At 44.0% G+C, this 22,084-nt stretch overlaps 1 long non-coding RNA gene across 1 annotated transcript in view; it reads left to right on the top strand.

Annotated features, from left to right (window-relative positions):
• The first annotated feature begins 3,359 nt into the window (after window positions 1–3,359).
• LOC138247203 (uncharacterized) overlaps window positions 3,360–22,084 on the top strand; it is a 138,669-nt gene continuing 119,944 nt past the window's right edge. Inside the window, exons 1-2 of the long non-coding RNA XR_011194360.1 lie at window positions 3,360–3,556; window positions 12,423–12,501. This is a non-coding gene — a long non-coding RNA (uncharacterized lncRNA). The remainder of the gene's footprint in view (window positions 3,557–12,422; window positions 12,502–22,084) is intronic.

Genomic DNA, 22,084 nt, shown 5'->3' on the forward strand with positions numbered 1-22,084 from the left:
GGAAAGACGGAGGAAGGGAAAAACAAAAAAGTGTCACAAAGGGAGAAAGTAGAAAGCTGCTAGAGTGAGCTGAAGGGGCAGGCAGTGGCTTTATATGGATTGAAGAGGCCCAAGATGGTTCAGGATTCTGCTGCCTCAGGATTCCGTGTACCCACATTTAATTGCAGCAGCCGCATGTTTAAGAGGAGGGCTTTGGGCACCGGCACATTTTTATTTACAAATTAAGCACTGTGCTAACGTCATTGCTAATCACTGTGCTGTGTTCTGAATTCTAAGTTTGTGCTTCTCCGGACCAACCACTCTTAGAAAATACCTACCAGTGTGGATGACGTGAATCCTACACCTTGTAGTCCCCTGTAAAGTGCCCTGACACCCTACAGTGGTATGAGAGGTGCTATAAAACAAATGAAGTACTTGTGAAAGAGAGGCTAGGGAGAGATGAGAGGCCCTTATGGTTTATTTCAGTGGTTCCCAACCTGTGGTCCGCGGACCCCCAGGGGTACGTGACACATTCCCAAGGGGTCCGGGGGGCTGGGACGATGGCACTTTTCCAGCTGGGGCCTCTGACAAACACGTCTGTGCGTGTTTTTATATTTATTACTTCCTTTGTTGAGCAGTTTTAAACTGACTGCAAAGCTCCTTGTACTTCAAAAATAAAAGTGTCAAGCTAACTCAAGTGATTAATGTATCTGCTGGAGAGAGATGCGAGTTTTGTGCAGTGGCAGTTTTGACTCAAAGGTAGCGCAGATGGTTAATATGCCTGCTGCAAAGAATGTGTATCATGCAAAAACCAGTATTTTATGAGCATGGCACAGTTGGTTACTGCTTTTGTCACAGAGATTCTTTTGTTACTATGCAGTTCATAATCGTAATTTAGCACAGTGAGCTGTGAACTGCCATTAAAGAGCTGCATGCAAACCGCATGGCACAAATTAGAAAGTTGTTTTTTTCCTAGTCTTTCATTTTCCTTATGCTGCTAAAAAAGGTTTGCTTGTGTAGAAATACATTCTTATTGCTAACGCATTGCTCAATTTGTGCTTGTTGTTTCCGGTGCTGAACACCGGCACTTATTTTTGAGGGCCGGGGCTTATTCTTCTGCCTCAAGCATTTGCTACGAGCAAAAATCACATATGGGAAAGACGGAGGAAGGGAAAAACAAAAAAGTGTCACAAAGGGAGAAAGTAGAAAGCTGCTAGAGTGAGCTGAAGTGACAGGGAGTGGCTTTATATGGATTGAAGAGGCCCAAGATGGTTCAGTATTCTGCTGCCTCAGGATTCCGTGTACCCACATTTAATTGCAGCAGCCGCATGTTTAAGAGGAGGGCTTTGGGCACCGGCACATTTTTATTTACAAATTAAGCACTGTGCTAACGTCATCGCTAATCACTGTGCTGTGTTCTGAATTCTAAGTTTGTGCTTCTCCGGACCAAGCACTCTTAGAAAATACCTACCAGTGTGGATGGCGTGAATCCTACACCTTGTAGTCCCCTGTAAAGTGCCCTGACACCCTACAGTGGTATGAGAGGTGCTATAAAACAAATTAAGTACTTGTAAAAGGGAGAGATGAGAGGCCCTTATGGTTTATTTCATTTCCGCTTCACTTATTTATGTGAAAAAGCTTTCTCAGATCTAGCATCCCTAAAAATTAAAAAGAGAAATCGCTCTGGGAATGTAGAATCTGACCTGAGGATTCACCTTTTCTAAATAGAACCCAACATTGAAAAGGTAGTTGCCGAAATGCAGCGTCAACCTTCCCAATAAAATGTTTCGATTTTTGCATCTTTTTTTCAATATAAAAGAATTTTATCTTTAGTAATATGAGTATTTGTTTGGTGTGTACTTGTTGTATTTTTTGCGAATTACTGTTTTAATGTTTGAAAATTAAATCGTATAAATTGCTGGGGGTCCCCGGCTTCCAGTAATGATTCATTGGGGGTCCTCAGGAGTCAAAAGGTTGGGAACCACTGCTTTACATCATACCTTTAACCATGAATAGCTTCTTGAGAAATATATTTATGCTTTCAATTATATTTACTTACATTTCAGCAAAGTAGCTGTGCCCAGGATTTTATAATCTAAGTACGTGCATTACTCTGCATGTAAGTTCCTACATTTTCAAAAACATTCACTGCTTTGCATTCACAGCCAACTGGTAGGTGTACATACATGTGTGGTTTAGATATTAATACATATATTTACATACATAAATAATAATGATTGTAACTTAGCTTTTTAGCTTTGACTGTAAAATAGGCCACTTCCCTTTAAAGTGAGAAATATAATACGACTGTGACAGCACTTCTGTGACCTCACTTTGTGTGTTGTCTCTGTGCATTTTCTTTGCCAATTAGTTCTTAGTCCCCACCTATTTATAGTTCTGGGTATATATATATATATATATATATATATATATATATATATATATATATATATATACACATATATACACATATATATACCACTACTCCTCACTCCAAATAAGGGGGGTTCCGGCACCCGAAGATGTTTAGGCGCCAGCGGTAGGGCCACTCACGGCTTCACCAGCGGTCAGGCCTTGCACTGTGTTAGGAGCTGGGCACCGCAGGGAGAACAGCGATGATAGCTCCGAGCGGTGGTAACCTGGAAGGATGGTAACATCGGATTTGAGATTTGCCACAGGGAGCAGCCTTCCTTAAGAAAAGCACAAATCATAAAAATTGAGACACCTGCAGGAGCAATAACAAGCAGGTGTAGGTTAATGAGACGTAAAACACTTTGTAATATCGCTAAGTGGTGCGTACTCAAGTGCTTGATTCCCTGCTGGAAACATTTGGATTTGACGGGTGCAGGTGAAGGGTGTTCGTGCCGGGTACCAGGCGGTGCCTCGAATAGTTAGCTAAGCGGCCCAGCACGTGTGAGCATTTCATTCTACCGGTACGGAAATGAAGTGTTGATTTATAAGCGGAGCGAGGAGTAAATCCGATTTATATTTGCGGATGAACTGGAGCAGAGACATTATCACTACTTTGGGAACTATTAGAAGTCATTATTTTCACAGCTAAATAGAGTGAACTATTAAAAAAAAACGCAATACTATCGTTTGTTATGTTTTCACAGAACCCTTTTGCTTTATTGAGATGCCCAATGCGAAATGGTATTTGAAAAACATTTTAGAGATGTCTATGTCTATTTTCAAGGGTGCATTTAAAGCTGTGATGAAGAATTTTGTCTATGTCTATTTTTAAGAGTGCATTTAAAGTTGAGATGAAGGATTTTGTCTATGTCTATTTTCAAGGGTGCATTTAAAGCTGAGATGAAGGATTTTGTCTATGTCTATTTTCAAGGGTGCATTTAAAGCCATGGAACATGGTGCCTCGCAGGTTCATAAAGGCTGGATTACCAGCTGAAACGCGTTCCTTTTGTTCCGATGGTGTCTTAATAAAAGTTATGCTCTCCACGTCTTCGAATGCCGGACCCTTCTTATTTGGAGTGAGGAGTGGTGGTATGTTTAGGCGCCAGCGATAGCGCCATTCATGGCACCACCAGCGTTCAGGAAGCACGCCGGCAAACCGCAAAGTGTAAGTGGATATATATATATATATATATATATATATATATATATATATATATATACACACACACACACACACACATATAAATATATTTTATAAATATAATCTATATACACACACACACACACATATATATATATATATCATTATATACTAAAATATATTTATTGTGGTCGGTGTCAATAGCACCTGTGTTCCTGGTGCGACCACTGACTATCATTGACACTTTAGCCTCTTGGTGCTATTCCTGCTTAAAACTTTAAAACTTCATAACTCGGGTTCCCTGTTGTTTTTTTGTCATCTTGGTGTATTTTTATTTATTACATATTTTATTCTATTTTTCTAATTCAGTTCAGGATGTCTTTTTGTTACTTTTCAATCTTATTATCGTTTTAGAACTGAAGAAGTAATTTACAAATTGCCTAATTTAAGCCTATTTGTTCTGTATCACAGCTATCACAGAGTTCAGATCAGGTTAATTTAGTGACTTAGGGGGTTCACCCTGACAAGTGTTACGATTATTCCTTGAGGTGAATAGTCACCCACTCTAAATAATAATCCAATTTCTGACAGCCATTCACTTTCCCTATTTGCAAAGGCTCTGACACATCCCCATCAGGAGGATAAGGCATCTTGGAGATCACTGAGCGAGGTCTGGAATGAAAAGATGAGCCCTTTCATCTTTCTGCCGTTCTCAGAATAATCCGCTACTTAGTCACGGAGGACATATCCATAAGGACTTTCAAGGACTGAGGTCTGGCTCCTCTGGATAACTCATCCTTTACGCCATCCCATAAACCGCGTGTGAAAATGGGGAGTTGTGTTTATTCGAAACAACCTGTTGTTAAAGTGAATGTTTTGAAACAATTTATATATAAGAGCATGTCAAGATTTCTTTGATAACAATTTGTAGGGGACTTTTTGGCAGAAATGACATAATCTGCACATTCAAGCATCTCTTTAAATATCTTCAAGAAGGACTTATAGGTAACTAACATTACATTGTCCGAAGTGACAATGGGAGTAGCTCGTGAAAGGGCATTTCCTGAAAGATAACTTCTAATAAACCCCACTTTAGACCAATCATTATTAAAGTGATGCAAACTGAATTGCGCAAGTCTTAAGAAATTTCCTTAACAGCTTTGGATCTCCAGCAAATTTTACTACAAGATGCTACTATTTGGCATAAAGCCACATTTTCAACAGCCAAGGACTGTACTTGTTGTGCGAGAGGCTGAGTAGCAACATATAGATCTTGCGTATCAGTCTTAGTTGCAGAGGGAGCTAAATGTTTTAAGGCAAGACCGGAGGATCATATTATACTTTTCAAATCTTGCTTTATATTACTTTTGAGGCTTTGCATCCTGCCAATAGCAGGTCTTACCTCTGTCTTTCTCTACCCTCTTTTCTTTGAGAAAGAATGATAGTAGCAGTCCGTTCCTTATGCCATCTTACCCAGTCACGTAATGAAACCCGAGGGGGCCCCCCTGCAAAATTCATGGAGGACCACCCGCGCTCTGGACCCATTCAGGAGCTCTCTTGCCAGGGGCTTGCCACCCTTGCACAGTTCCAGAGGAGGCCTCCTGCACCGCGGGGGCTGTGGGGGCCATTGGTACACCACTGATCTTACTACCTCTAAAGAACTACAGGTAGCCAGATGATGCAAAGTAAGGTGTCAGAAATAAGAAATAATGACGTTCTTCCAAGACAATACTTATGAAGTCTTGAGAGAGGAAAAAACACATTAAGAAGAAAAAAAAAAAACAACAATAACTGTACAATGTTAAAAACATGCACAGACACAAGTAGAAACAAGGGAATGGTATGAAGTGGTCGTAGAGTAAGATACATTTGCAGTATCCCCAAGCTTTGCTACACAAGGGAACTGCTAGCGACATTTGACTTAAATAGTACTAGCACTTCCTTCTATGACTCAGAAGTGCTCCTCTGACATTTTTGTATTGGGAATACAACATTTTCTAGCTTTGCATTAAGAATTTTAGATTCTATTAAGGACACAGAGGCAAGGGTTATGCTTCTCAATCTTTACTACTCCAAAACAGCAGCCAATTAAAAAACAGAAAACACTATAAACCAGAGGCTTTGAACCACGCCTCTCAGATAACCCACCAATAGAAGCCCAACACATTCTACAAAATAGAGAGGCGCCATCTGACTTCCTCTTTCTTTGCTGCTCCGCATTCAAAATAAGTGCCTCTCCATTTAGTTTATGCCATTACACTTGTATTATTTATACTAAGGTTTATTACTTGCCGGGTTGTGTTTTTTGTGCAGCGACGTGCCGCTTCTTTCACCCGACCCCTTGGGTCAAGTCTGTTCATTCATTACAGGTGCGCGTTGAGCCTATTGATTTATGTATTGATAGTATTTTTCTCTCTGATCTCCTCCCCTTCCCCTCCTTGCCTCTCAGTTTCAGACTGCCCTGGCCGTGTAACTCCGTCCTCGCTCAAGCAGTGCATTGCCGGGCCTTCCTAGGCCTATCTCAGTTCGAAGACGTGCAACGTAGCCCAATTGGGCTACGCGATCACGCTGTGCAAGAGAGGGGCATCCGTGATGCTCCTTGCGCTCGTATGTCCGCTCTACATGCAGAAAGACGCCTTCCCCAGGCTGCAATAACGGGGGGATTTTCATACACGCAGAACATTGTTCTGGACCTGTTTGTCTGCATATAAGGGGCATTGCATAGCCTTTTCTGGGACAATTAATCCTTAGAGATTAATTAAAAACATTTGGGCCAGCTGCACTCCACTGACGTCCCAAACCTAAGGAAGGCTGGGGCTTCAATAATTTGATTGGGTCTCTTTGTATTTAACTCCTGCACCCCTGAATTATTTGGTTTCAGTTTGGAGGACCCTTGCTTCCCTCTCGGACTGTAGATTCCGAAATTGGCCATTACCATGTCGTACTATGAGTCCTATGAACAGGGCCTTGAACTTTATGGCCCCAACGAAGATGAAGATTATTATTTTGACCCTTGCATGAAACAAGTAATTGACTCCTCTGTTCAAAAATCTCTGGATAAGGCAATTTCTTCAGCCCTTCAGCCTTTATCCAAACATCTAGACAAGCTTTCTGGGACTGTAATTCCCCCTCTCCCCCTGGGGATTTATCTTCCACCCCTTCTTTCCTTTCTGACCAGCCATGGCCCCATTCTACCACCCTGGCCAGACTGTCCCAGCCCTCCCTCCCCAAACATACGTATGCAGCGGATGCTGCCCCTAAAATGTCTATCCCTCTAGTCTCAGCCCCTCCTTCAGATATTAGTCCAATTCTTCAGATTCTTCTCTGGAAAGGATCCAAAAAACGCACATAATCCTCCTCCCATTCCAATCACTCTCCTTTGACCTTTGAACCCTCTGATATTGTTCATCCCCGTTTCTCTGATTGGGCTCCACCCCCGGCAGTGGCTTAATATATACAATTGCATATTAGGAAAGGATTTGAGAAAGAGGTCAGATCCAGATTAAAATCCAAATGCCCCCGTCCTGACCTACCTCATAAGGCTGCTGTCACCCCTGAAACTGATGCCACCATGGTGACTTTCCTTAAAAAGTACAACAAAGACCCTAAGAAGGGTATTGATAGGGCTTGCGGGTATGTCAGGACAAGCTCCAGGACATTTCTGGCGCGCTAGCCAAGATTCTAGAACTGGAACTTCAAGAGAAGGAAACTGGTGCATCCATTCACCCAGAAGTTCTGCCCGGATGGACCCAACGAGTCGTCTGTTTCTTTGACAATAAAACTGCGCCCTGGCCTCCGAAAGATGTAAATCTGTCCTACTTCGCATTTACCCTCAACTTGTTCATTTGGCGTCTGCTGAAGCGGGTCCCCTAGCAAAGGGACAGTTATTTGGTGATTGCTTAGTTAAGGACATTGCTAAATTTGTGGGTACTTTCACTTCGCTAGACCATGGTCAGGTGCAGTGACTGGCACACGGAACAAAGAGCTGCTGGGACTTTGAAAGTGAAAGGTAAGAGGAAGAAGAGCTGTGCAGCGATGTCCCACAGGGGAGAAAAACTTTTAGTGTATGCGTTCTGCTGTCAGTGGGAGGCAGTACATCAGTGCTTAATTTGAGCCAGTGGTTTCCGGTGCAGGGCATTAGCACTTATTTTTAAGGGCCGGCACTTAGTTTGCTGCATCAGGCATTTACTGCGCGCAAAATACACTAATGGGAAAGACGGAGGAAGAAAGACGGAAAAGCACTACAAAGGGAGAAAGCAGAGAGCTGCAGGAGTGAGCCAAAGAGGCAGTGAGTGCCTGTTAATAGATTAAAGAGGCCTGAGATTGCTTCAGGATTACGCTGCCTCAGTATTCTGGACTCGCACATTTAATTGCAGCAGCCGCGTTTCTCAGTGGAGAGCTTTGGGCACAGCACGTTTTTTTGACAAATTAAGCACTGCAGTATGTAGGATCTGGTCCTCACAGCCAGCAATGCCTGCCCTGCACCCCAGCAGTACAGATAGATACCGCCTAGTGCTGGGGACGGGAGGCTGAGAGCTCCTGCAATCCCTCAATGTTATCTGTCCTCCTTCAAAGTCTCGCGATAGTCACATTACTGAGATTGACATTTTCTGTTTTACATTCTCATTTCCTTAGAATACGTTCCCTAAGAGAAGGGTGTGAACAAACTGAAGCATCACATGATTTTGTCTTTTTTTGTCTTGTTGAGCAGACTTCAGGACACTTTATTTTATTGTAAATAGACTGTAGAGCTTGTACCCCTGCTGGGAAGAAGGTTAGTGTGTGTTTTCATTCAGTGAGTCTTGGCCTACTGACACTACGCGGCAAGCAGTGGTTTCCAACCTTTTGATTTTTGTGGACCCCCACTTTATCTTTACTGGAGCACGGGGACCCCTCCAAATCTTTATTGGATTACGGGGACCCCCCCCACTGAGTCATTCCTGAAAGCTGGGAACCTAATCTGTTAATACTATTTCATTTTCTAAGCAGTTGCGGACCCCCTGAGGGAGGCTTCACAGACCCCCAGCGGTCCCTGGACCACAGGTTGGGAACCACTGGACTAGAGACCTCAGCATCCAGGGTAGTTTGTGCATTTCTCTCTGTACGGGTATTCCAGCCCCGTGAGAAGTGCTGATCAGCAGCTGTGGTATTCCAGAAACTGTATGCACCCCTTGCAGGGTCACTGTGTCCCTGCAGAGATGGTGTCATTGAGAAGTACCAATGACCTCAGCAGCCCGTGGACCAACAACTATCAATTGGAGAGGATACATATCAGACTTGTTTCTTTTTTTGGTCAGTAAAGCTGCTGGCATTAGTTTTCATATTGCTCAGTTTGAGTGCATTTCCATGTTGAAATGTACAGTACACTGTCCACCTCCGCACTCCCCCCAATAGCACCTGCTACTTGTTGTTTAACTAAAGACAAGGAACATTTATGTGGCGAAGCCTATGGTGTCAAGTGTGACATCTTCAACAAGTGCTGAACAGTGGCCTAGCGAAACTTGAGGGGAACCCCCTGCAACGTACATGGATAGGGTGACCAGACGTCCCGGATTTCCCAGGACAGTCACGGATTTCAGAGGACTGTCCCAGTGTCCCAACGCTTTTGTTCATTTTACATAAATGTCCCAGTTTTAAGGACAAAGGTCAGGCCAACCCCTTTGTTAATTTGAAATAAATGTCCCGGTTTTTGGGACAAAGGTCAGGTCAACCTGCGAATCAGAAGTGAAAGGTATGTTCGCCTTTCACATGCACGTCTAGAGTCTTAAAAACTTCGGCTGCCTGCTCCTGTGTGTGTGTGTATATATATATATATAGGGGGCCCCCTCAGCACAGTACATTAGACCGGGCGCCGGACACCTGGCCTGTGAGCTCCTGGCTGGGTCCGCGGGTAGCGCAGGGGGTCCCTCCATGTATAGGGTACCCAGATTTTGAAAAGAAAAACCGGGACAAGTTAGACATAAAAGTAGGACGGGTAGGTGTGTGTGTGTGTGTGTATATATATATACACACACACACAGGACAGGCCAGATATAAAAGTTAGACTAAAGGCATTAGTCCTACTTTTATGTGTGTGTGTGTGTGTGTGTGTATATATATATATATATATATAGGACAGGCCAGATATAAAAGTTAGACTAAAGGCTTTAGTCCTACTTTTATGTCTAACTTGTCCCGGTTTTTCTTTTCAAAATCTGGGTACCCTATATATGGAGGGACCCCCTGCGCTACCCGCGGACCCAGCCAGGAGCTCACAGGTCAGGTATCCGCCGCCCGGTCTAATGTACTGTGCTGTACTGTACTGTGCTGAGGGGGCCCCCTGAAGCTCGCCCCGCCCCGCAGAGGCTACGGGGCTAATGTTATACCACGGGCTCTGACTTGTTAGTCAGCAGTGTTAAAAAACACAACCTTACAAGTTCCAGATTGCAACATTACATTTTCTAGGCAAAGTCTTGACTTGCTGACAGGGCTGGTCTTTGCTCAAATAGTGCCGGGGTAAACCAAATTTGGAGCCCCTCCTAATCCACCACCTCCAACTCCCCGCCACCAGCTGTACACTTCTGTCTTTTCTAAGCACAGTATGAGCTATCACCAAGGCACAGGTTAATAGAGCTGCTACTGAACTACACTTTCTGTGAGAATAAGGAAAACTTGTTCTGCTGCCTGACACTGTTGTTTCCAGAATCCTGCTGATTTAGAAATCTCACCCACTCATGAATAATATATTCATTGGTGCCCTTCTAGCTGCAGCCACTGACTTCAGCAGAAGATCTCCAGCAGGGGATGTGTGGGGCAAGTCTGGGAGAGAAAGGGGGCAATGTTGCTGTCTGGTGATGAGAGGATGGAAGGCTTGCGCCCTGCTACCTTCCCTGTCCCTGACCTTCTATATTCCCTCACTCTTACTCCTTTCTCCTGCTGCTGAGCTGAGTGTGTGGTTCTTAGTGTGTTTGCAGGCAGATCCAGGATTATTACCTCAGCAGTGACCACAAATCCCATCTCCACCTTCACCTGAATCACCTGTCCAGATGCTAAATTGCAGGTGAGAGGCCATGGGAGGGGATGTGGATAAGAACATGAACGTCATTTAGGGGTCACCATGGGTCGCAGCTGTCCCCCGGCTTGCCCCTTGCGACCCCTGGCACTGCCTTTGCGACCCCTGGCCTCAAAGGTGGAAAAACCAGTCCCAGACACACTAGGGAAGCCACACTTTCCTTGTTTTGTGTCAATCCTTTATTATAGCAATAGCATATAATGTGTTATTATTCACAATTAGTGTAATGAAGAATAGATTACAGTTTGCTGGAATATGACCCTCCCTGGCAGCTGGGGTAAGTAAAGCATGATATTAAGTGTATGTTGTGAGCTCACTTACAAGTGAGTGTGCTTATGAGAGAACGAGTGTGTGTATGTATAAATGTGTGTGTATGTAAGCATGTGAGTGTGTGAAAGTAAAGGTTAAAGGGCGTGTGATGTCACCTCCACTCCTCCCTGGCATTTTGCTGAATTGACATTTATGGATAGGGAGGAGATGGGAAGGGCAGAAAGGGGACTGTAGGGTGACTAACAAAGAAAATCAAGTTTTATAAAGAAAATGAACAGCTGCTGTTACCTATATCAACTCAATGTTCCTCTAAATGTGCTCCTCTAGGCATCCTGGGCTTGGGCCCTGCTAGCAAAATAATAGTATCAGAAAATGTGCTGCATTATTTTGCCTAGTTTGCCTTTTCTTGCCCGCATAATTTAATCAACCTTGCCACATAATTTGGTGATTTCCCTACTGCACAATTCCAGTAACCTTGTACATAAGGCACTGAAATGTCACACATAGTCACCTTGAAAACATGAAAATGTCACACATGAGCAAACTGAAAATTTGGTATGTATGCCCAAGTCTGCCTCTTATGAAATTTAATCTTTTATCAAATCTACCTCCGGTAAGGATGTGCAGTATTCCTTACAGAATGCCAGAGGTGGGCGGGAGAGATGGTGAAAGGCAATGGGGATCGCTTTTGCCTGTGCTTTATTTATTTGTAAAATAACAAGTGCTGGCGCCCAACGTGCAGCTCAGACACTCACGGCTGGTTCTATTAAATGTAGGAGCTCGAATAACAAGGGTGCACAGTCCTAAATCCACATCAGGCCTCTTTAATTCAGTACCAGGCACTTCCTGGCCTGCTAATCCACTTTTACAGGTGTCTGCTTTCTCCCTTGCTGATGGATTTTCCGTATGTCATTTCATCCGTCTTTTTATTTTGCTTGTTTTGCCCTCTGTTGGCCTCTCTGCAAATGTCTAATGTGCAGAAATAAGTGCCAGGCCCAAAAATAAGTGCCAGTGCCCCCCCCATGGCAACTACTGGCTCAAATTAAGCACTAGCTTTCGCTCACACAACATGCACTGAGGCAGCTGGTGCGTACTCCCTTATCCGCCGAACATTCCATTCTGTAGCTGTTTCATTTTGCAACCTACATAAAAACAATGCAGTGTTACCTTTTGCATGGTGACTTAAATGCCTGTGAATTTTATGTTTTAGGGTTCTGTGTGAATTTATTTGAATAAACTCTGCAATGAAAAATAGAAATGTACCAGCAACACTCAGCCTGAGTCCTCTCAGACTGTCCTGCTTTTTACTTGCAATCCTATTGCCTGTTTTTTTAAAATAAATGAAATATACATCTCAGTTTGTCAAACCAGCCAGAACCAAGATTTGCTTGTATTAGCTATGCAACAGCTGTTAATGTTGATGTATTTATTTTTATTTTTGATGCAATTGATTATTATTGGAAATGGTAACACTGCTTTTTGTCTCCATTGCTTGTATACTGGTTAAAAGTACAAAAGTGCATTTGCTTTTAATAAAATGACTTACATACATGTTCTTTTTCACCAAAGGGCAGGAAAACGTGGGGATAAGGTATGGCGTGGACAGGAAGGCTGGACTACGACATACATGCCAACAGATCTGATTCAGGTGGGAGATTCACGATTTTTTAAAATACAAAATGGCGTTATTTTATGTGTCTCCCATCTAAAATCGCCTCTCCTTCAGTAAGTTAATAGTAAAAATACATTCCTCAGATTGTTTTCCGAAATCTCCTACTTTCCAGTTTTGAAATGTTGGCATGTATGCTACAGGGAGACAGAGTAACAGAGGGACTCTGGGGAAAAGGAACATGGAGAGATGGGAACAGGGAAACATGGCAGAGACAAAGGCATAGGAACAGGGAAGGAAGAGGTCAGTGTGTCCAGGAATTCTGGAACAAGAAGACATGTGGACCAACAGAGAGGGGGAGAGTGAGTTACGAGACAGGAAGAAATGGGCGAAGAGACACAAACTGGTAGAGACGGGGAGACATGGTTAACAGGACACAAGGACAAGGCATCACAAGGGACCTGGACTGGACAAACATATGGGCATATTTACAAGAAAGGGACGCATCACTCCTGAGGGGCCACTTTTCTTGGGTTGTCCTGCGCCACTCGAACTACCCCATGTGTGCCCCATATTTACAATACGGCACACCATGACGCACATTAGAACAATAGCAACAAAAATTTTAATGCTATTGTCGCGCTTTGCAGGATTAGCAACAAAAAGGATGGTGCTAATCCTTCAAAGTAATGGGAGGCCCATAGATTAATATGGGTGCGTCACTTTAACGCCTGCCTTAGGCAGCATAAAAAATTACGCAAAAAATGTCGACATGAAATCTTGTAGATTTCAATGCGCAATTTTTTAAGGTCTTCCTGGGGGTGAATGTCCCCCTTGCATACATTATGCCTGGCACAGGCATAATGTGGCACAAGGGATTACAAAGTGATGCAATGCAAACATTGCACCACTTTGTAAATATGGATTGTCGGAAATACCTACCTAATGCCACATTAGCGTAAATAAATTACGCTAATGTGGGGCAAGGAGTCTTGTAAATATGCCCCACAGTATGCATAAGCATCTGACTAACATTCGCATCGTTTTGGCAGAAGGTTGCATGACTCATCTCCACCTCTCCACGAAGACCTGCACAGAGAAGACCCACAACTGGGAGAAACAGACCAGTCTTGGAGGTTTTCATAGTGAATCTCAAAGTCTGCAGGCAACACTGACCAGGCTCATAGGATCAGTGAGAGGACTCAAGACTCACCCCTCTTCCCATACAAAACTCTTTTATGATCATAAGAAAAAAACATTATTTAAACCTACGTCCTTTACTATTATAAATATTCTGTTTCTAAAAATCACATTTGATAAATACTTTACATTTGCTTAAGAAACGATTAACAACGCCTATTTTGCCCCTGTCAAAATGTTAATCAATGATTAACAGTCATTGTTCTAAATGAACTCATGCACACTCAGGGCCTGATTACGACCTTGGTGAATAGGATACTTCTTCAAACAGGTGACGGATATCCTGTCGACTGTATTACAAGTTCCATTGTATCCAATGGGAACTTGCAAAACATCGGGATGGGATATCCGCCACATTTGTGATGGAGTATCCCACCTGCCAAGGTCTTAATCATGCCCTCAGTCTCCACGCATGTTACTCTACGCGTACCCTAACGTCAGCAGCTCTTAAGCACATGCGCCAATCACTGACGTGTAACATATCATCTTATGTTATGCAGATTTGTAGAGCGTACTATCACCCGGAAGGGCATCCTGTGCTGAGCAGGTGTGAGTCTAGGCACCCCTAGGGCCTAGTGGGACTAATCAAAGAGGCAGGTCTCCAGCTTCTTGCAGAATACAAGAAGTGAGGAAGGTGCTCTTATTTTTAGCATCAGGCTGTCCACTTTAAGGGCCAGATGTAGAAAGCTGTTTGCATGGTGCAAACTGCGAAAATCGCAGTTTGCGCCATGCAAAAAGCCTTTTGCGATGCACATTCACAATTTGCGAGTCGGTACCGACTTGCAAATTGTGAATGCGACTCGCAAATAGGAAGGGATGTTCCCTTCCTATTTGCGACTCACATCGCAATGCAGAATTGCTTTGTGACTGTGAATGCGGTCGCAAAGCAATTCGCAGTTACCACCAGTGGGACCCCTTCCCCTTTGTGAATGTTGCCAAAAAGTGTTTTTCAGAGCAGGCAGTGGTCCAATGAACCACTGCCTACTCTGAAAAAACGAAACCAAACAGTTTCGTAATTTTTTTTATTTTGCAACTCGTTTTCCTTTAAGGAAAACGGGCTGCAAAATAAAATAAAAAACTGCTTTATTTAAAAAGCAGTCACAGACATGGAGGTCTGCTGACTTCAGCAGGCCACCATCCCTGTGAGTGCAGGGACACGCTATGGGGTCGCAAAATGCGACCCACCTCATTAATATTAATGAGGTGGGTCTTTGCGACCCCATAGCGAGTCGCAGACGGTCTCTGAGACACCGTTCTGCATCAGGATTTGCGATTCTGAAATTGCGAGTCGCACCGACTCGCAATTTCAGAATTGCAAATTCTGACATTGCTACATCTGGCCCTAAGTGTGGTGCAGGCGAAGGGTCAACTGCCAGATCTGTTTCTTTTGTATGCATGGGATGTATGCGAGTAGGAGTTCGGACGAGTGGAGGTGCCTGTACATTTTGCGAAAAAAAGAGATGCAATTGTTAAGGTATGCTGGACCAGTGTTATGCAGTGCCTTGAAAGTGTGGGTGCGAATTGTGCTTGGTCGTTTACGAACTGGTAGGTTCAATAGAGCATAGTGGTCATGGGAATAAATGTGTTACTCTTTTTCTGAGATAACTGAACTCCAAATCAAATATCGTGCTCTTACCTAGGAAATATGTAAACCTCAAAACAAAATTTGACTGAAAAAATAATAAGTTGTACAGAATGACACAGGGTGAATTACAATAATACAGTGAATCAATTACAACAGAATTATAATATTTTGTAAGGGCAACACAATTTTATACTAACTAAATATATGAAAAACATTTCCTTTTAATAACAATTTGAACTTGTGATCTATGTTGTGAATCTAGGACAATAGGATTTTCAATGTCCTTAAAGTTGAAGAAATAGTGAAAAGGTGTGCTTATTGCTGGCTGGCAGTAACCTGGTTGTGTCTAAAATACTGCATTGTCCTTAATGGGGAACAACAAGTTTCACAACAATGGAGGGAATGGCTTCGTACTTTTTAAAACAAAGGAAACCAGAACTAGAAATGGTCTTCCATGTAAAATATATGCATGAGCATATAATGTGCCCATGTTGACAATCACTATTGAGCCCTGTTAAGGATTTCAGGATGTCAGAAAAGAATGTGGGCTTTACATTCTGACAAGCAGCAATCCTATCCAACTTCTACACATTGATTCCCTGGAATCACATTGATTCCTTACGAATGCACCAGTCATGCAACTCAAAGCACCTGAATGCTGTTAAATGACATGCTGGTTAATTAAAGTGGTTTGTGTTAGAGGTGGGCGGTGAGCTCCGCTCCACTCACGAAGTTTTCAGAGGTTTTCCCACTACTCGCTCCGCTTAGATCTCAGAGTTCCGAAAAACTACCTGTAGCTGAGTGGAGTTTTTCCTCGTTCGCGATCGCCAATATTAAGTAGGCAAGCGAGGAAAATCTTACTCCAGACCACCTCCCAGCGAGATTTCTCAGTGCGGGTGATCGCGGATGGTCGCGACCGTTTGGATTGAGAAACCTTCTGTTCACATTGAGAAAGCTGCTGCTCGAGTAGAAAATCTACACGAGCAGCGGAAAAGAAGCAGCCCTCTCTTGAGGTGTGAGCGCGGGACAAACACCCGGTGCTAAAAATCAGTGTGAACAGCGTGATCTAATGGACTCTGCCACTTGCGGAACTCCATGTAGCGTGGTATAGTTTTTTGGTCACTTTGCAGAGTTCGCTTACCCAGGCCTACTTTGTGTGTAGTGTTTACCAGGTTCCTGTCACAGCCACAGCACATTTCCCCATTAATTTAGCACTCTTCTTCCAAAGAATTGATATTTCCAGCTGCCTGATGGCTGTTCTCTATCCGACTGCAGCTTAGATCAGAGCCTTAGGGAAGAGAGTGCAAACTCTGCGTTCAGGGTCTCATGGGAAGAGGAAGCAGCAGTTTGGTACTGTGCATGGTGAAGGATCAAGTAGAGAATGAAGAAGAAATTGTGTGCATTAAAGTCCTTCTGGGCAAGCACTTTAATGTCACTTCAATCAGGGAAAGAGCATGCTGATTGGTGTTTTTCCTCACTCACTGCATTATCACTTATTATCTCCATTCATATTTTAAATAGTTTGATACTATAAATAATAACACAAGTAAGTCTTCTTTTTGAAGACCACACCCAAAAGGTTTGGGTGCACTCTTGAAGATGACATTAAGAATGAACCCCGCTTAACCTTGCCATACTGTTCTGCCATCACTAAGGTATTCCGCCATAAATTTGACTACAGGATATCGCATTGATATATCATGGAGGTAAGTTTATAGAGGTAAGAACAATGCAGTTTACTCTGCTCATACCTACTTAGATGATATATATTATCTTAAATTATAATACTTTTAAGTCACAGTGACGCGGGACAGCTCCAGCATGTAACAAAACTCAGAGACAGATGGAACCAGCAATGAGACGTGAGCTGCAAATTGGGATGTATAGTTGGGAATTGCCGATCCAATATTGAGTAGAGAGCAGGATGAGGTGTGGGGGGAGGTATTGCAGGGATGCCGAATGCCAGAGGGATGCAGTAAGATAATGACAAAACCAATAGGTCTCACCTGTGTGCTTTGCCAGTGGTTTTTAGACATGCTGTACAGCATCACCGATGGCTAAAGAAAACAAAAAATTTGCTACAATACTGGTGCTACCGAACAGAAAAAAGTAGTGCTCGAAAGGCAAAGAGTGGAAGGGATCAAGCAGTGTGCCCATGCTCCAGGGGAGTGACAAATACAAGAAGAGGAAGGAAAACCCACACAAGCTAACAAATAAAAATCAAGTAAATGAGAGTGTCAATAAAGCCAACCAATGGTAAGCAGTGGGTGGGCTCTGAGCCCTGTGTAATTGACAGTAGGTATTTTCACCGACAGACTGCTTGCAGTGTCTGGTAGACGAGCCCTAAAGAACAGTGGCAGAGGGATGTTAGAGAGATGATGGGTTTGTCCTCCGGGGCGTTGGGGCTGGATGGTAGCAGAGCGTAATACAAGGACGGAAGAACGGGAGGTTGCAGCGGGGTCGCCCCATGTTTGTAGAAATCTGAAAGGAGGGCATGGGACGGGTTAAATGAGCAAATCGGGCGCTTTGCTGCTACTCCTTAGGTATGGTGATGAAGCAGAAACAAAAAAAAATATTAATAAAAAATAATTAAACATACTGAACAAAGTTCATTCCGGATTAATTAAATTTTGATGTGTTCATTGCCATGTAATGTTTATAGCTGATGTATGTGTACATACCTGTCACGTCAGTATCACTACTCAGTGTTACATAAACTCTTCTATTTAGATATAAAGTAAAGGAAACGAGTAGGAGAGACAATCTAGGCCCTTTTCCATAATCTCTCGCTTTTACTTGGGCCCCATTCCTTCGTTTACCCATTTCCTTCCAGTATAAGCAGATATTCCAGTTTTAGGGGATCCTTTGTGCGATGAATGCAGCAGTAAAGCAAACATTGCTCTTCAGTTCTTCCCATCCCCAGATTATAATGTGGATGACGCCCATGTCTCCAGACCTGGTAGTAATTGCCCTCTTGCGACACCATATTAGTGGCCTCCATAGTGCTGTCTTGTGACTAGTAATCAGTGCTAACAAATTGTAATACATCCCTGGCTGCCCTTCCCAGGAGCTATGAGCCCTCAAGGTTCTTGTGTGTCCGCTTATACGTTTTTTAAAATATATTTTTATTTGCAACTTAGACATTGACAAATCACAAAGTATGCATGACACATTTGGTATCATCTTCAGTGTGCATTAATACGGTACATAAATGTATCATTGTTATTAAGAGTTTGGTGGGGATTCCGGGTGTCCTGTTGAGGTTACTTCAAGCCATATAATGTATGATGCAAATCATACTGTAATCGAGATTATCAGAGTAATAATAACAATTTCAACTGTGGATGTAGCAATATCACCCCTCCCTCCTATGGAAAGAGGGGTGGTGGGGGTTCCGGGGGAGGGCACCGCCATCTCACAGCCCTGACGAGCCAGTGCCTACCACCCATCACCCATGCCAGAGTGGGGACACTCTCATTAGGAGGCAGCTCCCCTGGGGCATTACCTTCTATTTCTATTTAGTGTACAATGAGCTGTTAGTGTTGTGTATTGACAATTTTGGCCTCTACTACTTCTACGTATTTTTGCCAGTTAAGAGGATGTCAGGCTCTGGTGTCCCAGGGCAGCATGTTTTTTGAGCCTCTTGCTAGATAGTGTGTTTTTTCCCAGGACCACTAACCACTGAGGCAGTGGTGGGGTGGGTTTCCTTAGCTGTTCCCCGCTTCTCCAAGACCAAACCACAAACTTATTTAGAGGTGTACAGGTTGTTGATTGGGCTGTGACCGCCCAACAGGAAGCGCAAGGCATTTGTCTCGCATGTGTGGCCCAGGGCCTCAGTGAGGAGCACCTCCACCCCTTCCCAATAGGGGGCAAGCCTGGGGCATACCCAAACCGTATGTACAAGGTCAGCCCCAGTATCCTGGCATCGGGGGCATGCGCTGGAGGCCCCTGAGTACATGTGGGACAGCTTCGCAGGCGTGAGGCATATATGATGTAAATAATTAAATTGAGTATATTTAAGGCGTGCGTTTATGGAGACAATTTTCGGTAGTACCAGGCACTGTGCCCATTGTTGGTGCGTAAGTCTTGTGTCCAAGACTTTGTCCCAGTAAGCACATAGTGAGAGGAGTGGTACCAGTGCTTAATTTGTGCTTGTTGTTTCCGGTGCGGACACCGGCACTTATTTCTGAGGGCCGGCGCTTAGTTTTCTGCCTCAAGCATTTACTGCAAAAAAAAGACACGTGGGAAAGACGAAGGAAGAGAAAAACGAAAAAGCGTCACAATGAGAGAAAGCAGAAAGCTGCAAGAGTGAGCTGGAGTGCCAGGGAGTGGCTGTAAATGGATTGAAGAGGGCCGAGAAGGCTTCAGGATTACGCTGGCTCAGTATTCCCAGTATTCCATGTTCACACATTTAATTGCAGCAGCCGCGGGTTTAAGAGGAGGGCTTTGAGCACCGGCACCTTTTTATTTACAAAATAAGCACTGAGTGGTACAATTCAGTCTGCACATATTGCTGTGTACAACTGCGTGATAGCATGGCAGTTTGCCCCCGCGGAACAATACTAGCTGATGGACTTCCAGTAGTCCGGTTCCTCATGTGTTCTGTGCCAGGTTTTGTAAAGGTGTCTCATCAATGCAGCATGAATTAAGAAGGAGCCCGGAGATATGCCATAATCAGCTTCTAAGCTGTCAAATGTAGAGTATTTTATGGTTGAAGAGGTCTCCCCATGGTGTAAGCCCAGATTTCTTCCAACCGTGTGCGTCCAATCTGGAGCCAAGGTCTGCGCACTCTGGCATCACCCATAAAGGCAATGCTGGTGCGTAGGGGGAACGGGTGAGCTCTGATCACATATTTGACCCAACACGCGTTTACCATTCACATTAAAATGTTTTCAGTGGTTGAAGTGGCTCCCGTGTCGGATCCCCATAGCCACTGTGATACCCGGGTTAAATGCAGCTCCCAGACTGCCAGTTCAATTTGATTAAATCGTGGTTCGCCACCCAGCAAGTAGGCCACTGGAGCTGTGCAGCTGCATAATAATATTCATAATTTGGTGCACCCAAACCCCTCTCCTCCAAGGGCACATATATTTTAGTGAGCGCTACACGTCTTCTGCCTTTGCCCCATATGAGGGCAATCAGGAGTCAACGTAGATGTTGGAATATCCGTTTCAGGCACTAACATAGGGAGGGCTAAAAAATGCAGTAATCTAGGTTGGAGTAACATCTTAGATGTAGCTACACGCTCCATGGACTCCAAGTTCGTCCAGATTGGCAGGGAGGCCTGCACCCTTGCTATTACCCTGCCTGAATTACCTTCCACCAGATCAGTATGCGTGTGATATACACGCACCCCCAAGTATTTAATTGAGTCATAGGACCAGGGGAGTAAGGTGTGTGGTAACGCCTGCCGTTCTTCTGTTGATAGAAATTTGAGCCGGAACAAATCAGATTTCTCCCAATTATCCTACAAACCAGAGGCGTCTCCAAAGCCTTCCAGCTACGCCATTAGGTGGAGGATCACTGCATTATCATCTCCAAGATATACAAGGGCATCATCTGCATACATTGATATTATGTGCCAGCGAATCCCTGCACAAAACCCCCAGTAAGGAGCCTGTTTTTTAAGTGCACATGCCAAGGGTTCCATGGCCAGTGCAAAGATGATCAGGGACATGGGACAACCCTGCATGTGCCATGATCCATACCGAATGGACCTGGTCTAATTGAACTAGTTTTCACTCAGGCTAGTGATGAATTATATAATAATGTTATCCAGTTCAGAAACCTGGGTCCGATTCCAAATTGGCAAAGAACTTCCTTGAGATATTGCCACCCTAGGGTGTCGAATGCCTCCTCAATGTTGAAGGAAGCAACCCAGGGGTGGGCACCTGTGGCTTCTGCCGAGTCTATTAGTGAGATTAGGCCACAACGGTTCAAAAACATATTCCTACCAGGTATGAACCCGTTTTGGTCGGGATGTATTACGTGTTTAACTATGGGAATCAGATGGTTGGCTAATAATTTACCAAGGATTTTGTAATTTGTGTTCAACAGTGAAAGTGGACGGTAGAAGACTAATAACAGGGGGTCCCTATCTGGTTTAGGAAGCACCACCAATACTGCCTCCTGTTGCGGCGGGCAACCCCTGGGTGGGGGGAGCACCAGGAAGGGGGGGGCTGCCTGGGACTCTGAGAGCTTGTTCAACTGAGAAATACACTGACGTTTACCCTTGAGGATGGTGTTAGCGGACCAGTCTTCCAGATAGAGTTCCATGCTTGCCCCTTCAACGTTCTCCGAGAGACCTACTATTTGTACACTATTGCGTCTTGACCTACCCTCTTGGTCTTCTACCCATTTCTGAAGGAAGCTGACTTCATCTTGTAGGACTTCCAGTTGTTTTCCAGCATTCAAAATAGAGGGGCGTAGGGATGCCAGCAGCAATTCCATGTTGTCGACTCTTTCTTTAATTTCTTGTGGTCCTCGTGCATGTGCCCCATATATATGTGCAACGTGTCAATCTTAGATCCCAATGTGGATTTAATATCAAGAAGTGCAGATAATAGTTCATCAAACTTGGGGGTGTGCTCCGCTAACATAGTTGTCAGATAGCCATCAGAGGCATCCACTTCACCGTCTCTCGACTGGTCTTCTCGCCCTCCACAAGTCTGTGCCGATGTCTTGTCATTCTATGGGCATCCCCTGTCGAGTATGGTGCTTGCTGGAGGCATGAGGTGGGAGTTAAACTGTTGAAAGTCCCAGCCCAAATATAGAGATGGAGTCCACCACGTCCAAGCCTGCTACGCACGTCCAGGGGTTATATGTCAGCCCCTGTAC

Source organism: Pleurodeles waltl, chromosome 7 (assembly GCF_031143425.1).
Source record: "Pleurodeles waltl isolate 20211129_DDA chromosome 7, aPleWal1.hap1.20221129, whole genome shotgun sequence".
Lineage (NCBI taxonomy): Eukaryota > Metazoa > Chordata > Amphibia > Caudata > Salamandridae > Pleurodeles > Pleurodeles waltl.